The sequence below is a fragment of the Onychostruthus taczanowskii genome, unplaced genomic scaffold (assembly GCF_017590055.1).
Source record: "Onychostruthus taczanowskii isolate IOZ18803 unplaced genomic scaffold, ASM1759005v1 scaffold24, whole genome shotgun sequence".
Lineage (NCBI taxonomy): Eukaryota > Metazoa > Chordata > Aves > Passeriformes > Passeridae > Onychostruthus > Onychostruthus taczanowskii.
This window is the reverse complement of record NW_024499684.1, coordinates 6,123,026-6,140,318: the sequence shown is the minus strand read 5'-3', so window position 1 is coordinate 6,140,318 and position 17,293 is coordinate 6,123,026. Positions and strand designations below refer to the sequence as shown.

Sequence of the window (17,293 nt, the reverse complement as noted above, 5' to 3'; positions counted from 1 at the left end):
TTTTCCATAACCCACACTGGAGACCAGTTTGAAAGTCCTTCTAACCTTGCAGCTATCAGTTCCCTGGCAAGCACATGTTGACAAAAGCAGCTGTGGCCTTCCTTCAGCTGTGAAGGCTCCTCTGGGTTAACTGGGTCTGAGTTCCGAGTGGAGAATGGAAGGGTTTTCACCCACCAGTGAGCTGAGCTGATTTAGTGAGCTGGAGAAGGCTGAATTAGTATATGGGAAATATGTCTGTTCTTACTTTGAAGAAAAGGAATGGCAAAAAAATCTGATTTTTTTTTAAAGTTTTTCTTTGTTTTGTTTCTTTTTTTTGTGGCTGGGTTCAGTTTTTTAGGTATGTATTTGAAATCTGTAATAACAGAGTGGCCTCTAAATGTTACACATCAGATTTTTATTAGTTTTTCGTGGCTACTGTGAATCCCAAATCAGAAGAATATATTGTTCTGAAACACAGTATCTGTCTAAAAACACAGATGAGGCAAGCACTGGCAAGAAGAAGGTGATTTTCCCAGGAAAGCAGTTTGAGCTTTTTTCCATAACCCACACTAGAGACCAGTTTGAAAGTCCTTCTAACCTTGCAGCTATCAGTTCCCTGGCAAGCACATGTTGACAAAAGCAGCTGTGGCCTTCCTTCAGCTGTGAAGGCTCCTCTGGGTTAACTGGGTCTGAGTTCCGAGTGGAGAATGGAAGGGTTTTCACCCACCAGTGAGCTGAGCTGATTTAGTGAGCTGGAGAAGGCTGAATTAGTATATGGGAAATATGTCTGTTCTTACTTTGAAGAAAAGGAATGGCAAAAAAATCTGATTTTTTTTTAAAGTTTTTCTTTGTTTTGTTTCTTTTTTTTGTGGCTGGGTTCAGTTTTTTAGGTATGTATTTGAAATCTGTAATAACAGAGTGGCCTCTAAATTTTTTTTTTTTAGTTTTTCGGGTGTTTTTGGTTTGTGGTGTTGTTTTTTTTTTTTTTTTTTTTTTTTTTAGAGAAGGAAAAATCTTTTTCCTATTTGAAGTGTTTCTGCTGAGAGCACCCAGTTTGGCAAGTTGTTTTATCTGGTTAATATTCCAGTGATGAAATTAAATTTAAAACTCAGTTCTAGACTAAAAACACAGAAAAATTATTTGTCAATATGCTAGTGTTTTGATCAATATGTCAGTAGTCATCATGTCCACTATTTTTGGAAGAAAAACACCACAAATTGCAAACTACCTTAACTTTTCACAGGTGGGCCCCTATCCTGCAGGTGGGAGTTGGGGTTTTGTGAGTGCTTTAAGGTCCTTTGGCATAAGACTGCTTTGGGTAATAACTCTTTATACTCTTTCCCAGTCTAGACTGGGTTTAACTTCATTCTCTAGGACCTTCTAACTTCCAGTTTACGTGAATTGGATTACTTACTAATGAATTTCATTTAAATGCTTGCAAGTGAAATGGTGCTGCCGTGCTGCTTGCCTTCCTACCAGCTGATTGGTATTGACAAGATTACTGGAGTGCATTATGGCTTTTAATGGAGCTGGCTGGGTTGGTTTCCTCTGCAGCAGTTCAGCTTCCTTCCCTTTCAGTGGGCTATGAGCTATTTTCTGTGATTGCCTCAGTTTTTGACTGTTACAGAAATTGGTGTTTAAATTTCTGCAGCATTCTTTTGCTCTGGTCTGACTTGTCCTGTGTTTCTCATTGCACTGTGAATCCTATTTCTGTGGGTTTGCAATGAGTGGTTTCTCTATCTGGATGAACTTTTCTCCAGAATAGTGCTGTCTGCTTGCCCAGTTCTTACTCTGTATCCCCTCAGGTACCCTTTGTTTTAGCAGTTCATTCACATATGTCCATGGACATATAGGTGCTTGTTCCATGTAAGTATTCCTGAAGTGTAGAAAGTTGTGCAGCTTTAATGTGATAGGAATGCACAAGTTAAGCATTTCTTCTTTGAAACATCTGGAAAGTCAGCTTACATCAGGTTTTTCTATATTTCTGATGGAATAAAGGTAAAAGAACAAAGATCATGAAATAAGAATGTCTCAATTGACAGAGAAGAGCTGTTTCAGGTGGAGTTTAGGAATTTGTGTGGATGTGTCTTTGGGCAGGTCTTACATACTTTCAGTGCTTCCCCTGATGAGGCTTCTTGTAAAACATCCTCGCCCACGCCTGCTCCCAGAGTGAAGTACAGGAGCAGTCTGTGCATGTTATTTTGTCACTAGCAGCCCTATTGCTACCTAGCACTTTCAAGTAATGACACTTTTTAACGACATCTTGTGTGTGGTGCTGATCCCCACCTCACTTGTATGTATTTGTTTCTCCTGAATTTTCTGAGTTGGTATTTGTCTCAGTTCAGCCTCTCTGTCAGATCTGAAAAGCAGATGTTGTTGTAGACGTGCTGAATTGCTTAAAAAATTTGCCATACATCACTGTGGAACTGTGATTAAAAGAAACAACTTCGGTTTTCTCTGTTTATGTTCCAAGCACAGCAGTGGTAGAATCACCATTAGCTTTGTATGTGCCTATTAACCAAATGAAAGGAAGGATTCAATGGAGTGATTAGTTTTCAATTTAGGCTTTTAAAGTCATTGTCTCATGGTTTTTGCAGCCTAGTTACCGAGGGGAATATCCAGGATTTAGTTATTTTTAATTCTGTTTTGATTGGGACACTTTTTCCAGATACTGAATTCAGATAAAAGCAGGATACTCAAGGATAATTTAGAAGAAAAGATACTGTGTCCTTAGAAGGCTTTTGTGATTCGGAAAGCAAAACATCTAATGACTAAATTTGTTGTTAGAACTCAAATAGCACCAAAATCTCAGAAAGTAGTTTAAACAGTGTGATCCTAAGAGGATTAGAAAGAAGCACAAGTTCGCATGGGGAAGAGGAGCAATTCAAATCTCGTGCAAAAAACACTGGTTTAGCCATAACACATACCCAGTGTAATGTCTGGGAAGGAGGAAGTAGCACCAACAGCAGCATTTCTGGAAGGAAATGGTTAAACATTTCTGCAAGTAGCTTTTAGAGAAATCCTTGCTTTGATTGTGTTTGGAAGCAGGTAAGGACTAACATCAGTGCACGTCTGGTCTGTGTGTTTATAACCAGATCTGTCACTGTGTTGGTGCCAGAGCTGTTTTTATCTGTGGTTTCCTTTGTACCACACAATTATGACTTGGTTGATAGCAGCAGCCCAATCTGTGCAGGCAGCCTGGATGGGTATTTGCTGCTTTGATGAAGGTGGTTTGGTTTTAGCCCTGCAGGTGGGAATGCCTGGCTCATGCAGGCTGGCTTTAAGGCCTGGGGCGTGGCTGGTCCCTGTGCACCACAGCAGGGGAGGATGCTCTTCACACGGTGATGATGTTGGGTGTTGTACCGAGTGTTTGGCCCCAAATCTCCGAGGGACACTGGCATCAGTGATGTCATTTTGTGCAGAAAAAACTGGTGTGGGCAAGGCTGGTAAGCACTGGCTCTGAGCACATGCTGTGCTCATCAAAATCATCTTTCTTTTCAAGTTGAGGGGAGCAGTTTTCAACTGATGTTGAACCTGTTAGTCAACAGGCAGTGGTGAGCCGTTCCCAGCCCCTCCAAGATGAAGGATCCAAACTCACAAGCTGCTGTGCATTCCCCAAGTGTGACTTACCAACTTAAAAATAATCCACCAGATGCCCTTTAGGTGTCATGTAGAATAGCTGTTACTGCATCTGGGCACCTGTTTAAATCACCGTAACATGTTGGAATATAAAGGTGAGAGATAGTCTGAAATCAATAAATTATAACTGTCACCTGCATTGTTTCAAGGTACATGCCAAAATCCAATAAGATAAATTTGGAAAGAAAAAAAGCTGCTGATGAGGCATTTGTATTCAGCGATTGATTCTGAAGAAGGACATTGCAGAGTTTTCTAAATGTTTACACGTCGCTTCAAGCGCCCTTATTTAAAACTGGAGCCTACAACCAATTAACATTGAAGGAGGAATGAAGTGAAGTCAGTGAACCCTTTCTTTTCTAATTCTCTGCTCTCTTGAGTCTTTGCTTCCAGCTTCTTTCCGTGTCACTGCCCTGTTTAGATGTAAAGCAAAGGACAAGAAGCCTCTTCCACGGATCAGGCAGAAAGGTTTCCCTCTCTGGCTTCGATGATAAGTACTGCACTCGAGATTGCACAAGGGCAAAGAGGTGTTGGAAGGAGACAGTTTGGGCAGTGTGTACTGAAGAAAGCCTTTTTTCCTTGAAGAAAATGGTTTATGTCTGTGCAATCATCCCTTTATTTATGTTTGCAATGTTCCTTCCCAAATGGAATAACCCAAACCAAGCGTCACACTCAGAAGCAGGGCCCTCCTCTGCCTTTCTCTGCACACAGCTTTTATCACGATTTAGATTGTTCTCAAAAGAATCTTGGTTGGTTGCTGTTTTGTTCTGCTTTAAGGAAAACTCTTGTTATAAGCAAATAATGTTTTTATGGGGTCTGCAGAGTGGGTGTTAAAGCTTTGTCTTCTCAGCTGGTCAGCATCTCTGGCTGTGGAAAAAAAAACTTCCTGAGTAGCCTTGCATAGAATACTGTACCTCTTGAGGAGTGGAGTTTCACTCAGCCTATTTACATATTTTCTGCAGCACAAGTACAACTAAGCAAGGAAATAAGAGCATGTTTGCAAATTCTTTCAATTCCCAGCGTTCCTGCATTCCTCAGCATCCTCTGCAGTGCCTCTTGCTTGCACTGTGAAGGTGGTGTTATTGCCTGCCTTGTGGGATCTTCTAAGAAAAAAATAAGCCCAAATTCTGCAGTTTTTATTTTGCTTTTTTTTTTTTTTCCTTTGTGTGTGTTTTTTTTTTTTTTTTTTGGCTGGGTCCAAAAATGGCTCTATAATGAATGATTTCCTGCTGGTTGAGCTTGTAAATTGCACGTGAGAACCTCGTGTTAATCATGAGTCCCACAAACTGTAGTTACTCTTTACTCATAGTAAAAGTTTTTTGACCACAGGTTGCAGATGCTTGGTAAAGAATTTAATCTAAAAATAGTCTGGTAATACTTCATTAGTCACCCATGTCCATCTGTCACCCTTCCTGCTCTTTGAGTGGGTGATTAGATTATGTCCTAAAGAAAAGTCGTCTGGCAAGTGTTTATATGGAGGGCAACCACTCAGGGATATTAGTGTGGATAAAAATCGTTTGTCACTGCTGAATAAAAATGAATGTTGTAGTGGATGGAGTTACCTCATATCTGGACGTCAAAAGCTGTGTGCTTACACTTAAGTTATTTTATTGTAGGTTGCATAAAATTATTATTGACATGTAAAGAAAATTATTAAAATGTAGGAGAGTGTGGATTTGTTTGGATTGTGTTTTTGTTTGGGTTTTAAAGGTGGACAAGATTTCTCTTGCATTTTGCACTACGAAGATTTCTGTTATTTACATGTTGTCAAGCGTTGCTAGCAATTAGTGTGAGCTGGTGGTTTTTCTAGCAATTAGTGTGAGCTGGTGGTTTTTTTAATCATTGAGGTCATGCTGGAGTTGGTAACTCTTTGGGCTCATGGGCACACCTGTGTACATAAATTGAGTTACTTAGTGCAAGATGTGTTAGGAAAACAGATTTTTCTTTTACTGTTTCACAGTCAGTGTAACCATTTTGGAAGTCATACCATTGGAATGTTGATTTTTGTTTGGGGCTTTTCAAAATGTTTAGATGTTGGTAGCTGTGGTTTCAAGATAATAAATACTAATGTTTCCTATTTGTCTCCTTATTTCCCTGCCAGCATCACCCTTCTGTGGCAAGAGGCACCCGAAAGGAAAACTTCTGCATATCAATGCACTGCCAATGGTAAGTACTTTTTTGACTGACTAAAGGTGGCGTGGTTTCTCTCTGCACACATGCCATTAGCAGGCTTACACTGCAAATAGTATTTTTAGAATGACTACTTTTTAGTATTCAAGTGGATTACTTTCATTTTTTAAGGAACATCTAGACCATTATGCTGTTTGACAGAAATATTACAATTGCACTTGGTTTTATCCTGTGGAAATAGGGGCAGCATGTTCATTTTGAAGTGAGAAGAGTGACTTGACAGTAACATAGCTCATCCTGTTGGTAACTGGTGTTGCTTCCTCTTTTGGCCAAGAGCCTGGTTGGGGTGAGCTGTAGCCAAGCTGAATGTTCTGTTGTCCCCACGTGGGTGCTGTCTGGAGTTTGTTTCAATACTAACAGCTTTTCCAGAAAAAAACCCTAAATCAGCTCTGCATTGTCAGGTGTATTTTACTTCAGCCCATTTGGCAGTTTTGGACCAGTGAAGTTAAAATCTTAGCTTCTGTAGAAAGGGGCAATCTTATTCCATCTCTGAATGTTAGTGTTACAGACTGCTGCAAATTCATATTTTCAGGCTATCCTTATGGTTTGCTGGTGCTTCCTGATAGCTGTGCAGATGGAATGCAGAGCTGAGGCCTGAAGGGAAGGACTGGAACTTGCTGCTTCAGCTTTGATCAAGCAACCTCTTTTTTAGCAGTTTTGGTATCTTATGTTGTCACAGTTGAGGTGTATAAGAGTGGTACCTTCAGCATTAGCCTTAAGAATTAAATGCATAAAGTGCCCGTGTGAATTCTATATTTAAACATCTTTCTCTTGTTGTGCTCAGTACAGAAGTTAAAGAGGTAATGTTTTGAACCACTTGCTTTGAAAACTCAATTTTGGAGCTGAGAGCTGAGCTGGTTTCCCTTGGTTTGCATGTAGAAATGGATCTAAAGAGTAAATCAATTACAGCCTCACTTATTTATACCTTTGCAACTGCACTGTCTTTGCCCTGTGAGGAAAATGATGCTCAAAGAGAGTTTGTGTGGATGTAACTCCTTCACTTTGAGGTAGTGAGCAATTCTGTTAACTCCCAAAGACACCACGGAGTGAAATGTAATATATTTGTCACAAAGTAAAGCAAATATTCCTCTGAAATCAGAAGATCTGCACCAAGGCTGTATGTTGTTTAATAGTCTGGTTTTTGGGCTCAGAGTTTATATGAGTAGAGTTTATATTAATTTGGGATGAACTCCAGGTGGTGGGAATGGAGTTGTTGAGTGAGAAAGAATAGTATTTATCTGGTCACTCAGAGCGGTATTTTTACTTCTTGGTCCTGAAATGAGCAGTGCTCTCAGCCTTTTCTAGTATTGTTAAATCTTCATTGTTGTTGTTGACCTTTTTCCAGCAAAATGCTGCTCTGTTTTCTTTTTATTTTGTAGTGGTTGAGTTATTTTAGTTGTGATTTAAGATACTGATCTGTATTACTGCCTCTCTTAAAAGCACGACTCATTTCATATTAACCTAGTCCTTATACTTCATAAAATTTTAAAATACTGTGAGACTGTACTTGAAATGTTACTGCATTTTGTCCTAATTTTCCCCCTACAAATTATATTAGAAATTCAGAATTGCAAAGTCTCAAGGGCATGGTAGTTGTTACAGTGATCATAAAACATACTCAACTGTTACTTGCAGTGAGGTGAAGTACTCCCCACTCTTGTCTTTGAGGGCTGTTTTTGTGCTATAAGTTGTTACACTTTATTATTCAAGAGATTTCTAAACCATTACTCACCTCTGATTAACTTGGAGATAGTTTGAATGTAGACTTAAGAGACAAGCTAGACAGATTTTTTACCATCCCCGAATTGTAACTAAACCTGTACAGTAAAAAAGACTTTTAGAGGTTTTATTATGTTTTTCTCTTTGCTGTGTGTAAACAAAGTGTGGCCCAGAGGTTGCTGAAGAAAGCAGGTTTTGTACATGCCCTAGAAAGGCCTTGCTTTAACCATGGTTGCCCATGTTCAACACATATATTTGAATAAGAAATTAATTTCTTATTCCCTTGAGAAATGCTTATAGCATTTTTGGTCATGTTTAAATCCTAATTGTCAGTTCCATTTCTCAGTAGTAAAACCACCCAAAATAACAATTTACACATACTCCATCCTCTTCTGTTGTTTTCTTAGATTTTCAATTTTCAAGGTAATTAAAAGAAGCTTATTTTTTGCATCCTATTACGTTATGATATGCATACATATGTTATGTATATGTTAACTGATAAACCAAATAGGGTAAAATGCTAGTTACTCTTTAAAAATTATTGTAGTTGTTGGCAATTCTTTAGAAAATCAAATATTGATATTGTGATATAGCATGGCTGTATTCAGTGGGTGTAAGTTCTCCTTCCCATTTTTCTAGCCAAATTTAATGTTCTCACCATGTCAAAGGAGAGGTGCAAAGGGCTTACTGAAAAAGGCCTGGTAATTGCAGGAAACTAAGTGTCTAATGCTACTTTTCTAGGATTTTGAAGGTTCATGTAGAGGCTGATAACTGGGTAATTAATCTGTGGTCACAGGAATTAATGAATGTGTCGGAAGTAAAGATCTGAAGTCATGGATCTTTGGTCTAAGCAAAAGATGACATCAGGATTTCAACAAGGGCTTTAGCAAATAAATGTTCTTATTATGTAATGGAACTTGTAGCTTACCCAAGAAAGATTTTCCATTGTGTCTTGCTTTTTTTGTGAGTTTTGGACGCAAACCAGTTTGCCTTTCTGCCTTTGCAAGTCACTGAAGCAGGTTTGTGTGTTCACATAAATAATGTGGGAATATAGGAGTGTGCTTATCTGTGCATGTATTTATACACACATACAGATGTATATTTAAATTTAGAAATACAGACTGGACTGTGCAAAACCCAGGAGCTTACAGAAAGGTGGGAACTACCAGTTTGTGACTGTCCCATGACATCTTGCTGGGATAGGTTTAATTTTGCAGAGGTAACCAGAAAAAGCTGTGAAGGACTCAAGCTAGGCCATGTGGTGGCCTTCTTACAGGCATCCTGGAAAACAGTGTCCATGTTCTGAGGCTATACGTGGATGGTTTGACAAAGATCAACACCCTGATCAGTTAAAAAGGTCTAATGCCCAAGAGAATAGAGGTTGTTATTGTTTATTACTACCTGGCACAGGTAAGGTCTGAGGATAGGCAGTGAACACAAAATTACTGAGTCCCCAGGCGAGCGGAGTCATCAACAGCTAAGGCATGTCCTCACAGTCTTGGGGGGAATACCAAGTAGGTGATTTAAATCCATTCTTTTCAGTGCTGCTTACTTCTAGGTGAACACATTATACTGTGTTTTGAGGGTGTAATACACCTATTGTGTGTTATGTCAACTGTTCCTACTCATAAGAGATGGGATAGAAGAGCTCTTGAGGCACTGAGTCTCTTGGGCCAGCAAATCCATGGGTGCAACATTTCACTGTAATTTTCTACAGGGGATTTAGTTCAGAAACAGCAGGAGGGCTTGGAGGAGCTGGGGAGAATGAGTGACTCACTCCAAAGTGAAGGCACTGGAAGATGTCTGCAAAAATTTCCCCAAGACTGCAGCAAGTTGTTTTTAATTTGAATGTCTTTGTGGTGCCTTCAGATAGTCCTGTGGCCTTCACACTCCTTAGAAGACAGGTAAATGAATAAATGGATGTAACTATTAGCCTGTGCTTCCCAGCAGCTAAACCCATCCAAATACTACTCTGCCAGGCCAGTGTGTTGAAATGCTTCCATGCAAAGGAAGGCGACTAAGGGAGGGGATATGAGCTGGAGAGTTGGGTTTGGTGTGGAAGCCTTGTCTCTACTGGCACTTGACAAGGACAGCTGGAGGTCTGTGCCTCTAGCTCCAAGGTTTTTGCACTGGAATTGCAAAATTGGCTTTGTTTCAAGACAAACTGAATGGCATCTCTCAGCTAGAGGTATATAAAATGAGTATCTGCAGATGAGCAGCTCTTTGTAAGGTGGTGGAGCTGAAGGTCAGTTGTCATACTGAGAACACGGACCCCTGATTTGCAGGGTTTATGAAACTTGACAGGACTAAAGATGTTGCCCTCAAGAACCTAGAATAATTGATTTAAAATAAATAACTCCACAAGACTAAGGCCCTTATTCTGTGAAATACAAATGCATGTGCCTACATGTAATTTTTGGTGTAGGAGTAGTTCTTTTGCAATATAAATAAGGAGTACTTGCATGCATAAAGCTAACCAAGCTTGAAAGCACTTTGAACAGTAGGGCCTAAAAGTGCTCATGAAATTTATTGTTGAGGCTGTTGGTTGTACAGTTTATGGAGCGCAGCCTTAAAAGGAAAAAAAATATTTCTAGAAGGTTCTGAAATAGTCTAAAATAACCAACAACATGAAATTTTGAGCTGTTTTGCTCCTTCTGAAATCAGTGGATGCTATTATCAATGAGGGAAGGTGAAGTGCAATGTATTTTGTATGATAATTTTTGTGGCTAAACAATTATATTTCAAAATGTTCACACATCAGTTCTGTTTATTGGATCAGCATGAATTAGCTAATCTAGTGGTTTATGTGTGGAAGAGGAAATACTACTAATAAGGTGATACAGAAGAAAAGTTCCATCATGTGGTAGGGTGCAAACTGTGGTAAGCATTAAAAATTTTATGTACACTATTCTGAATCATTTTTGGAAGGGTTTTTGAATTTTCTGTTTCCTTACAGAGAGCAAGTTAAACACACTAGCAAGATCTCTTTCCTTTTTCTGCCATTAAAGTTCACCACTGAATGAATCAACTGCAACGGAAATGAACGTCCTTTAAAAAAATTTAAGTGTTGGCTCTGTTTTGAAGTAGCATTTGTCAGAGAACTTTCTCTGCTGTTTCTCTAAGCATTTTACAGTGCAAAAATAAGCTTTGACTAAGAATTCTCGGCAAAATCATAAATATGTAATTATCTAAGCAGCTGGGATATTTAGCCCCTGGCAGGTGCCCAGTGCAGTGCAAGAGCAAAGGGAACTGGGCCAGTATCTCAAGCTAGAAGAACATCTTCTAAAACAGGGTGAGGGCCGTTGCTGTTCCTTATCTACTGCCATTTCTAGGTTTTAAATCTTAAATGAAAAGAGGCTGTTTCTTCTGCAATGGGTTGTCTTCTCTTACAGCTGGCTTACTCTGGTTTTTTTTCATTGTTGTCTTCCTCTGCTTTACCTCCCCTTATGTTTTTTCTGTCTTCACTGCTTTATACTGGTGTTGGTTCAATAGATAATAGTAGTGCAGTTAGCATTAGATTATATCTTACTTGATCAGCATGCCATCTGCTTTAGAGGAGAGGGAGTTTTTGTGCTCTGGCTTCACTGCCATATGTCTGTGGTGAAGTTGTATAACCTGAAATGACCCTTTCCCTGCTCTGTTATATGAAAGAATTAGAAATACACTGCAAAGTCTTCTCAACATTGACAAAGTTTCATAGTTAAAAAATTAAATTGGCTTTTGGGTGTACATGAAGTAGGATATTACAGAGAAAACACAAGGACAGGCTCTTTTGTGTCCCAGCACGAGTGTTGCCATCTGCAGAAGAGCAAGGCTGATTTCACAGGAGACCATGTCAATGTGTCACTTGTATCATCAGGCCTTGATCCTGGTTTCCTTCTTGTCAACAGAAAGTTGATGTTAGTTCAAGTTAACAAAAGCAAAAGCTGCCCTTAGTTTCAGCAGTGCTGATGCTGGGAGATAATGAATATTGCTGCAGGACAATAGGAAGTCTGTAGGCTGTGTGGAATGACACTGCTGATGCTGATTTCTGTTTACTCAGGAGAAACAAGACCTGCTGGCCTTCAAAAACCAGGACACTGTGTGGCCATCAGCAGGGATGGCATGGCTAGAAGTCTGTATCTGCTTTCCAAGTCTTTAGTTCACCCAGTGGTTAGAAACAGAAATTGTAGTCAGTGGGTTAGTGCACCCATATTTGTAAATAAAGGTCATGTGTGGCGTTCTTACTGTAATTTAGTGAACAAATGGAAGAAACTATTCAAGACAAGGGATTTGAATTCCATACTGAGCATATGTACGTAGGATTGGCATCCATGAATTTAATAATCACACAAATGGAGGGTATTGATGTCAAATGTGAGCCATAATTGGCATCTTTGACCTCCTTAATGATATTCATGAAACCTTCCCCTTTCACTTAATTTCTTTGGGCTGTAGATGGACCATATTTTATTGCAGTCTACATGTGTTTTAAAAATGTTTTATCTCGTGTTCAGGTGCTTAACAACTGTTTAAAAAAAAGCTTAAAAAAGTGACATGAGTTAAATTCAAGTCCATCATAACAATGTGAGAAGGAGAGAATTTGAATAAAGTAATAAACTGGGCATGTGGTGTGACTTGGGAATGGCTCAGTGCAGGGAAAGGAGTTGGACTCAATGACCCTTGTGGGTCTCTTCCAACTCAGCTGATTCTGTGAAACTGACGAAGGAATTTTTATAAAATCAGACGCTTCACTCTCTTATAACTTGTTTTTTCTTCTAGCTTAGTTGACACTTTTTATGAGAACAGCCATGTACTTCTGGTAAAGGGCATACAGTACGCCAAATTACAGATACATGATGGGCTTTGAAGAAGTGATTTTGAGTGTGTGCTTACTGATGAGAATCCAGAATAAAGTCACTGGTGGTTAAAATGAACAGAGGGCAGATCAACCATCAGAGCAGAGTCTTTTTCCATGAATAAAAGAAACAAATTTAAAACTATCAGGTACATAACACACAAATTAAGGGGAAAATAGATGGTCAAAGGTTAAAGAGGGAATGAAAACACAAGTTTTATGGTCACAAGATCAAATGAGGCATTAGTTAATTTTCCTTTTTTTGGTGCAGTTCAGCAGAAGTTCAAGTAATTCAACCGAGTGATTGAACTGGAACAGGAAAGAGTGCCAGAAAAACTGGTTGCTAATAACATAAACAGAAAAAATAATCAAACAAAGTTACAACTTGATGTCAGCATTTCACATTAAAATGAATTTGAAAGGGCTGGAATTCCATCCTAGTTCATGGAACCTGATTTACATAGAAAACGAGTTTGTAACAAATATTATTTTAACAGCTGATAAATTATTCTACTAATAAGCCATCAGAATAGATTTAACCAAGAAGTGGCTGAGGCTCAGATAGTGTTTTCTGGAGACTGACCATCTGGTAAATTGGAAGTAACCTGAGTAGTAAGTAAGGGTATCTGAACTGTGAGGAGGTGACTTAATTATGTAAATAGCAAGTGGAAACCACATTAGGGATGCTGGGGTTTTGCTCCAAATAGAAGATAAAATACAACTTAATATTTCCTACCATTGATACCCCAAGGTGATGTGCTGATCTTTCGGCAAGATCATTGCTGCCTTTTCTTGTACACATTTCATGCTACTTATGATAAGCAAGTAACTGGTATGTGTTTGAATTTGTGACTGCAAATGCAGCTTAGAATAGATTGTTGGCATACCTTTCCCCTGGTCGAATTCCTGGCTTCTTTTATATTTAACTTTTTCTAAAAACAAAATCCTTTTTTTGCTGAACCGTTCAATTTTGGTTATTATAAAGTTTTTTCCTATGCTGCTGCAGTTTATGAGGTTCCTGTTTGAAAGGCCTCCCTAGTTGGTGAGCAGATTCTTGCACATCCCAGTTCTTGGTTCATACTGGGAGCTGTGGTGAATAGGCTGTTGTGGAGCAAAGTAGCTTCCATTGATCCATCCAATTTTGTTTTAACATCCTTTTTGCTGAAGCTGACAGAAATTTCTCAGCAGATTGACCTCCTCATTGTCCGCAGGAACAACTGTTGCCATTTTGTTTTGTGGTGGTTTGGTGAGTTTTATTGTTTGTTTGTTTGTTGGGTTTTTGTTTGTTTGTTTGTTTTGGTTTTTTTTGTTGGTTGGTTGGGGTTTTCTTGGGTGGGTTTTTTTTTTTGTTTGGTTGGTTTTTTTTTGTTTTGGGTGGGGGTTTTGGGTGTTTTTGGTTGTTGGTTGGTTGTTTTTTTTCTTTTTTGGTGGCTTGTGTTTCTTAATTCACATGTCTCCATTGAATTTCCTTTTCATCATAATGCAAACTACATAAACTACTGTTTGTTGGGGTTTTTTTCCTTTCAAAATGCCAATGTCAAAGCAGTTGCAGAGTTTACCCCATTGAGGTTGACTTGCACTTGGGCTGTCTCCGTTAAAGCTTCCCGTTTCCATCAGACTGCATTTCAGTCTGCCCATAGCTGGATGTGGATTGTGGCATATTTAGAAGAGGAATGAGTGTTACATGTGATCCTCTAAAATATCTTGGTCCTGATGTCCAAGTGTCTGGAGTTCATGGGGGCTGGGACATGGGGCAGAAACTGTAGCCTGAGAGAAAACAGTGTAATGATCAGAAACACTATAGTTCAGCAAATTCAGAAGCATATAAGCAAGTCCTGGACTCATTTTTTGTCTGATTTGGAAGACAATTTAATCCATTACATAAATCTTTAAATTTATGCTTTGAAAAAGGAGTGTTATGTGCGCAAATTCTAAATCATTCTGAAAAGAACTCGTGGCATCTATACATAGCAAACCTATGGGGAAAAAATACTCATTTTTAGGGTTCCTGAGGTTCTGTTGTTACCCCAAGATAGATGTGGGATGTTTTGCAAGTGCGGGAATGGAGAAACATCGGGAAAGGCAAATCTTGAGCAGAGTGTTACTAGAAGTGCCAAGTTACAGCTGTGATGGGTGACATCAACTTAAAAAGATGTCAACTATGCAGGACTCATAAGTTAGGAACCTCTGTGCTTGCTTTTGAAGAAAAAAGCATTGCAACTTAAGTGAAGTCAATTGTTCCACATATTTTTGTGACTCGTAACTCGTCTGGTGAAAAATCCACAGTGGTTTGTAGGTTTGGAGTGCTCTGAGTAGGGAAGGGAGCTTGGGCATCCCAGGAAGAGGTCTGGGTCACAGAGTAGCACCCTTCCTTCCTTATTCTCTTGCCCTGGCAGCATGGCATTTGTGTATTTGCAGTGCTATATCCATAGGAATCTTCCACAGCAAAATTAATTCATGCCAGAGAAATTATTTATTTAAAATAAATCCAGCTTTGCCTCGTGCATCTCTCTGGCTACACCCATGAAAATTGCCAAGAGGTCAACTGAAAAATTGCCTGGAGGTCAGCTGAAAGGGCTTATTTGGGATGTGGGTGAATTCACAGCCCTCCCCTGCACAGTTTATGGGAGCTGAGTAGCACTTAGGACGATTGGGAAGATGATGCTGTGGCTCAGTTCCACAAGAAGCTCACTGCACACTGTGTCAGGGATGAGAAATGCCAGTGCAGCCTTACCATGTGCATGGTTTTAGGGGGTTTGAAGAGCAGTTTTGTGGCTACCTCAGCTTTAAATTCAGTGTGATACACAGCGCCTCTGCCAGCGTATGTTGAAATCCAGCAAGAGTGCTATAATTAGGAAGCTTAGTTGAAGAATTGGGTGAAGGAAACACTTGCATTCCTTAAGTATAGAGGATTTGTCAAAAAGCAAAGTGTTCCTTAACTTGCTATGAATTCCTAGGAGGATTTCATGACAGACATCTTGGGTTAAATGAAAATGAAAATACTGAAAAGGGGGAGGGGGACAATTGTTTCTGTTGTAATGTGTGAATGCATAAAATCCTCCAAAATGCAGCATTTTGAAGTAGGGGTTTTGCTGCTTTTTCCTTCTCTCATTTTATCTTAGTACAGGAGGATTGTAGGGTCTCTAAAGCGTGGCCTTCACTGTAGAAAATGCATCTATTTATCACTTTGAGTCAAATCTAAGCAAGCTGTATGGATTGTTTCAGTAACACCTAGGAAAAAAGTAATTTGTTTTGGGAACCTTAAACCTACTAAATATTTGCTGAGTGAAGAAAGAATCATAGCCAGGCAGAAGTGCCTGTGTAACGTTTTGCCTCACGCTAGGATAATGGCTGCAAATTTCTAGTGCTTCAGCTGTTTAATAAGTCATTCCCTAACTCAGCCCAACAGCCAGAGCCAAGAACAGAAAAAAAGTGCCTTTTCCTGTGATGCTTTTACCTTCCTTCTCTCAGCCTGTTCCTGCAAAACACTTCCCTGCTGGCTCAGCTCTGGTGTAGCTCAGTGCCTGTGTTTCTGCTGCGCTCACTGGGGCTCAGCAAGGACCTGCCTGTAGGAGTCTGGTTAGAAAATAAGAGAATCCCATTCTCTCACTGCGAGCTCTATATTGCTGTTTTTTTCCAGACACAGTTAGACTTGTTACATAGCACTTTATCTAGCTCTTTTTCTAAAATAAACCAAGGGCTAGCACTTAATCCTCATTCGATGCTAAAAATATTTCATTCCACTGGCCAGAGAAGTTACTGAATTTAGATAAAGATGACAATATTCAACATTGTATTTATCTTAAGACAGTAATAACTGACACTTTCAGGAATTTCCAGAAAAGCTGTGTTACATCTCAGCACTTCCATTATCTTTGAAAACCTCAGTGGTGTATTTTGTCTCCCACAGAAGAGGAAATTTTTTTTTTTTGTTTTGAATGGGTGTGCTAGGAGGACACGCCTGGCAGCAGCAGTGGTACTGACTCTCTGGAGAACTTTGGTCCATAAGAGAGAGTAGCAGATTGTCTAATATATATTAAAACAAAACAACAAAAGTCCTGGACAGGACACTTTGTTGTTGACCTTTGGTGTTGTTTATTGACCTTGTCTGGTGAGATTACAATCTCTTCAGCACAGGAACGAGGTCCTACCTGTTTATGCAACCTTAGCATAATGGGGGCCCCATCTTATGAAGAGATCTTTTGGATGATGCAGTCATTCAAATAAGTGGTGGCAATAATAATGTTCATTATACCTGGTTTTAGTTGTTGTGAAAGTTCCTTGAGCAAAGGGAGACGTACCTGAAGTAGAACAGCAACATTTTAAGTGAAATGAGTAAAGTCCCTTGTTGCTTTTTAATTGCCTGTGTGTTTTGTAGATATTTTTGTACCACTCCATTTTATCCAAGTGTATATAAAACCACATCAGAGATTTTACAAGGGTTCTATCAGTGCATTTTGTGATTTATACTCAGTAGTAAAGATGATGACTGCCAGAGGTTTTTTGGTTTTATATAATCCTGGATTTGTAGCCTTGTAATTTGCTTGCTGTCTGTTTTAGAGTGCAGAACAGTGATAAAAACTTTGCACACAGACTTGTTTGACTTTTCCTTCTCTACAAGTCATGGAATCACAGCTGAGGGGGTGGCCACCCCTCCTCTGCACAGTACCTGCTCCTTTTCCTCCCAGGCACTGATTTCTGGTACCCTTTTGTTTTATTTTGGTTTTTTCCTCACATTTCAGAATTACAAGTGGAATTGAGGGACAGAGTAAATAGAGATGAATTTGGTTACATATGGCTGTGCTGTAAAAAATGCAGATCGTTTGTGTCTAGAAAATGGGTCAGGTTTTAATTGCATTGTCAAGGGTAGTTAATGCTTAAACAGTTTGCTTCTCAATAGAAAAGGGAACAAAAACGGATCTGCTATTAACG

The 17,293-nt window shown here is 39.3% G+C and overlaps 1 protein-coding gene across 2 annotated transcripts in view; it reads left to right on the top strand.

The window, feature by feature from the left end:
- Positions 1-17,293, top strand: part of TBL1XR1 (TBL1X receptor 1) — a 110,759-nt gene that overhangs the window by 41,468 nt on the left and 51,998 nt on the right. For both annotated transcript variants that reach the window (XR_005952784.1, XM_041405714.1), the window contains exon 2: positions 5,717-5,781. The gene's annotated coding sequence lies outside the window, so the exon portion shown is untranslated. The remainder of the gene's footprint in view (positions 1-5,716; positions 5,782-17,293) is intronic.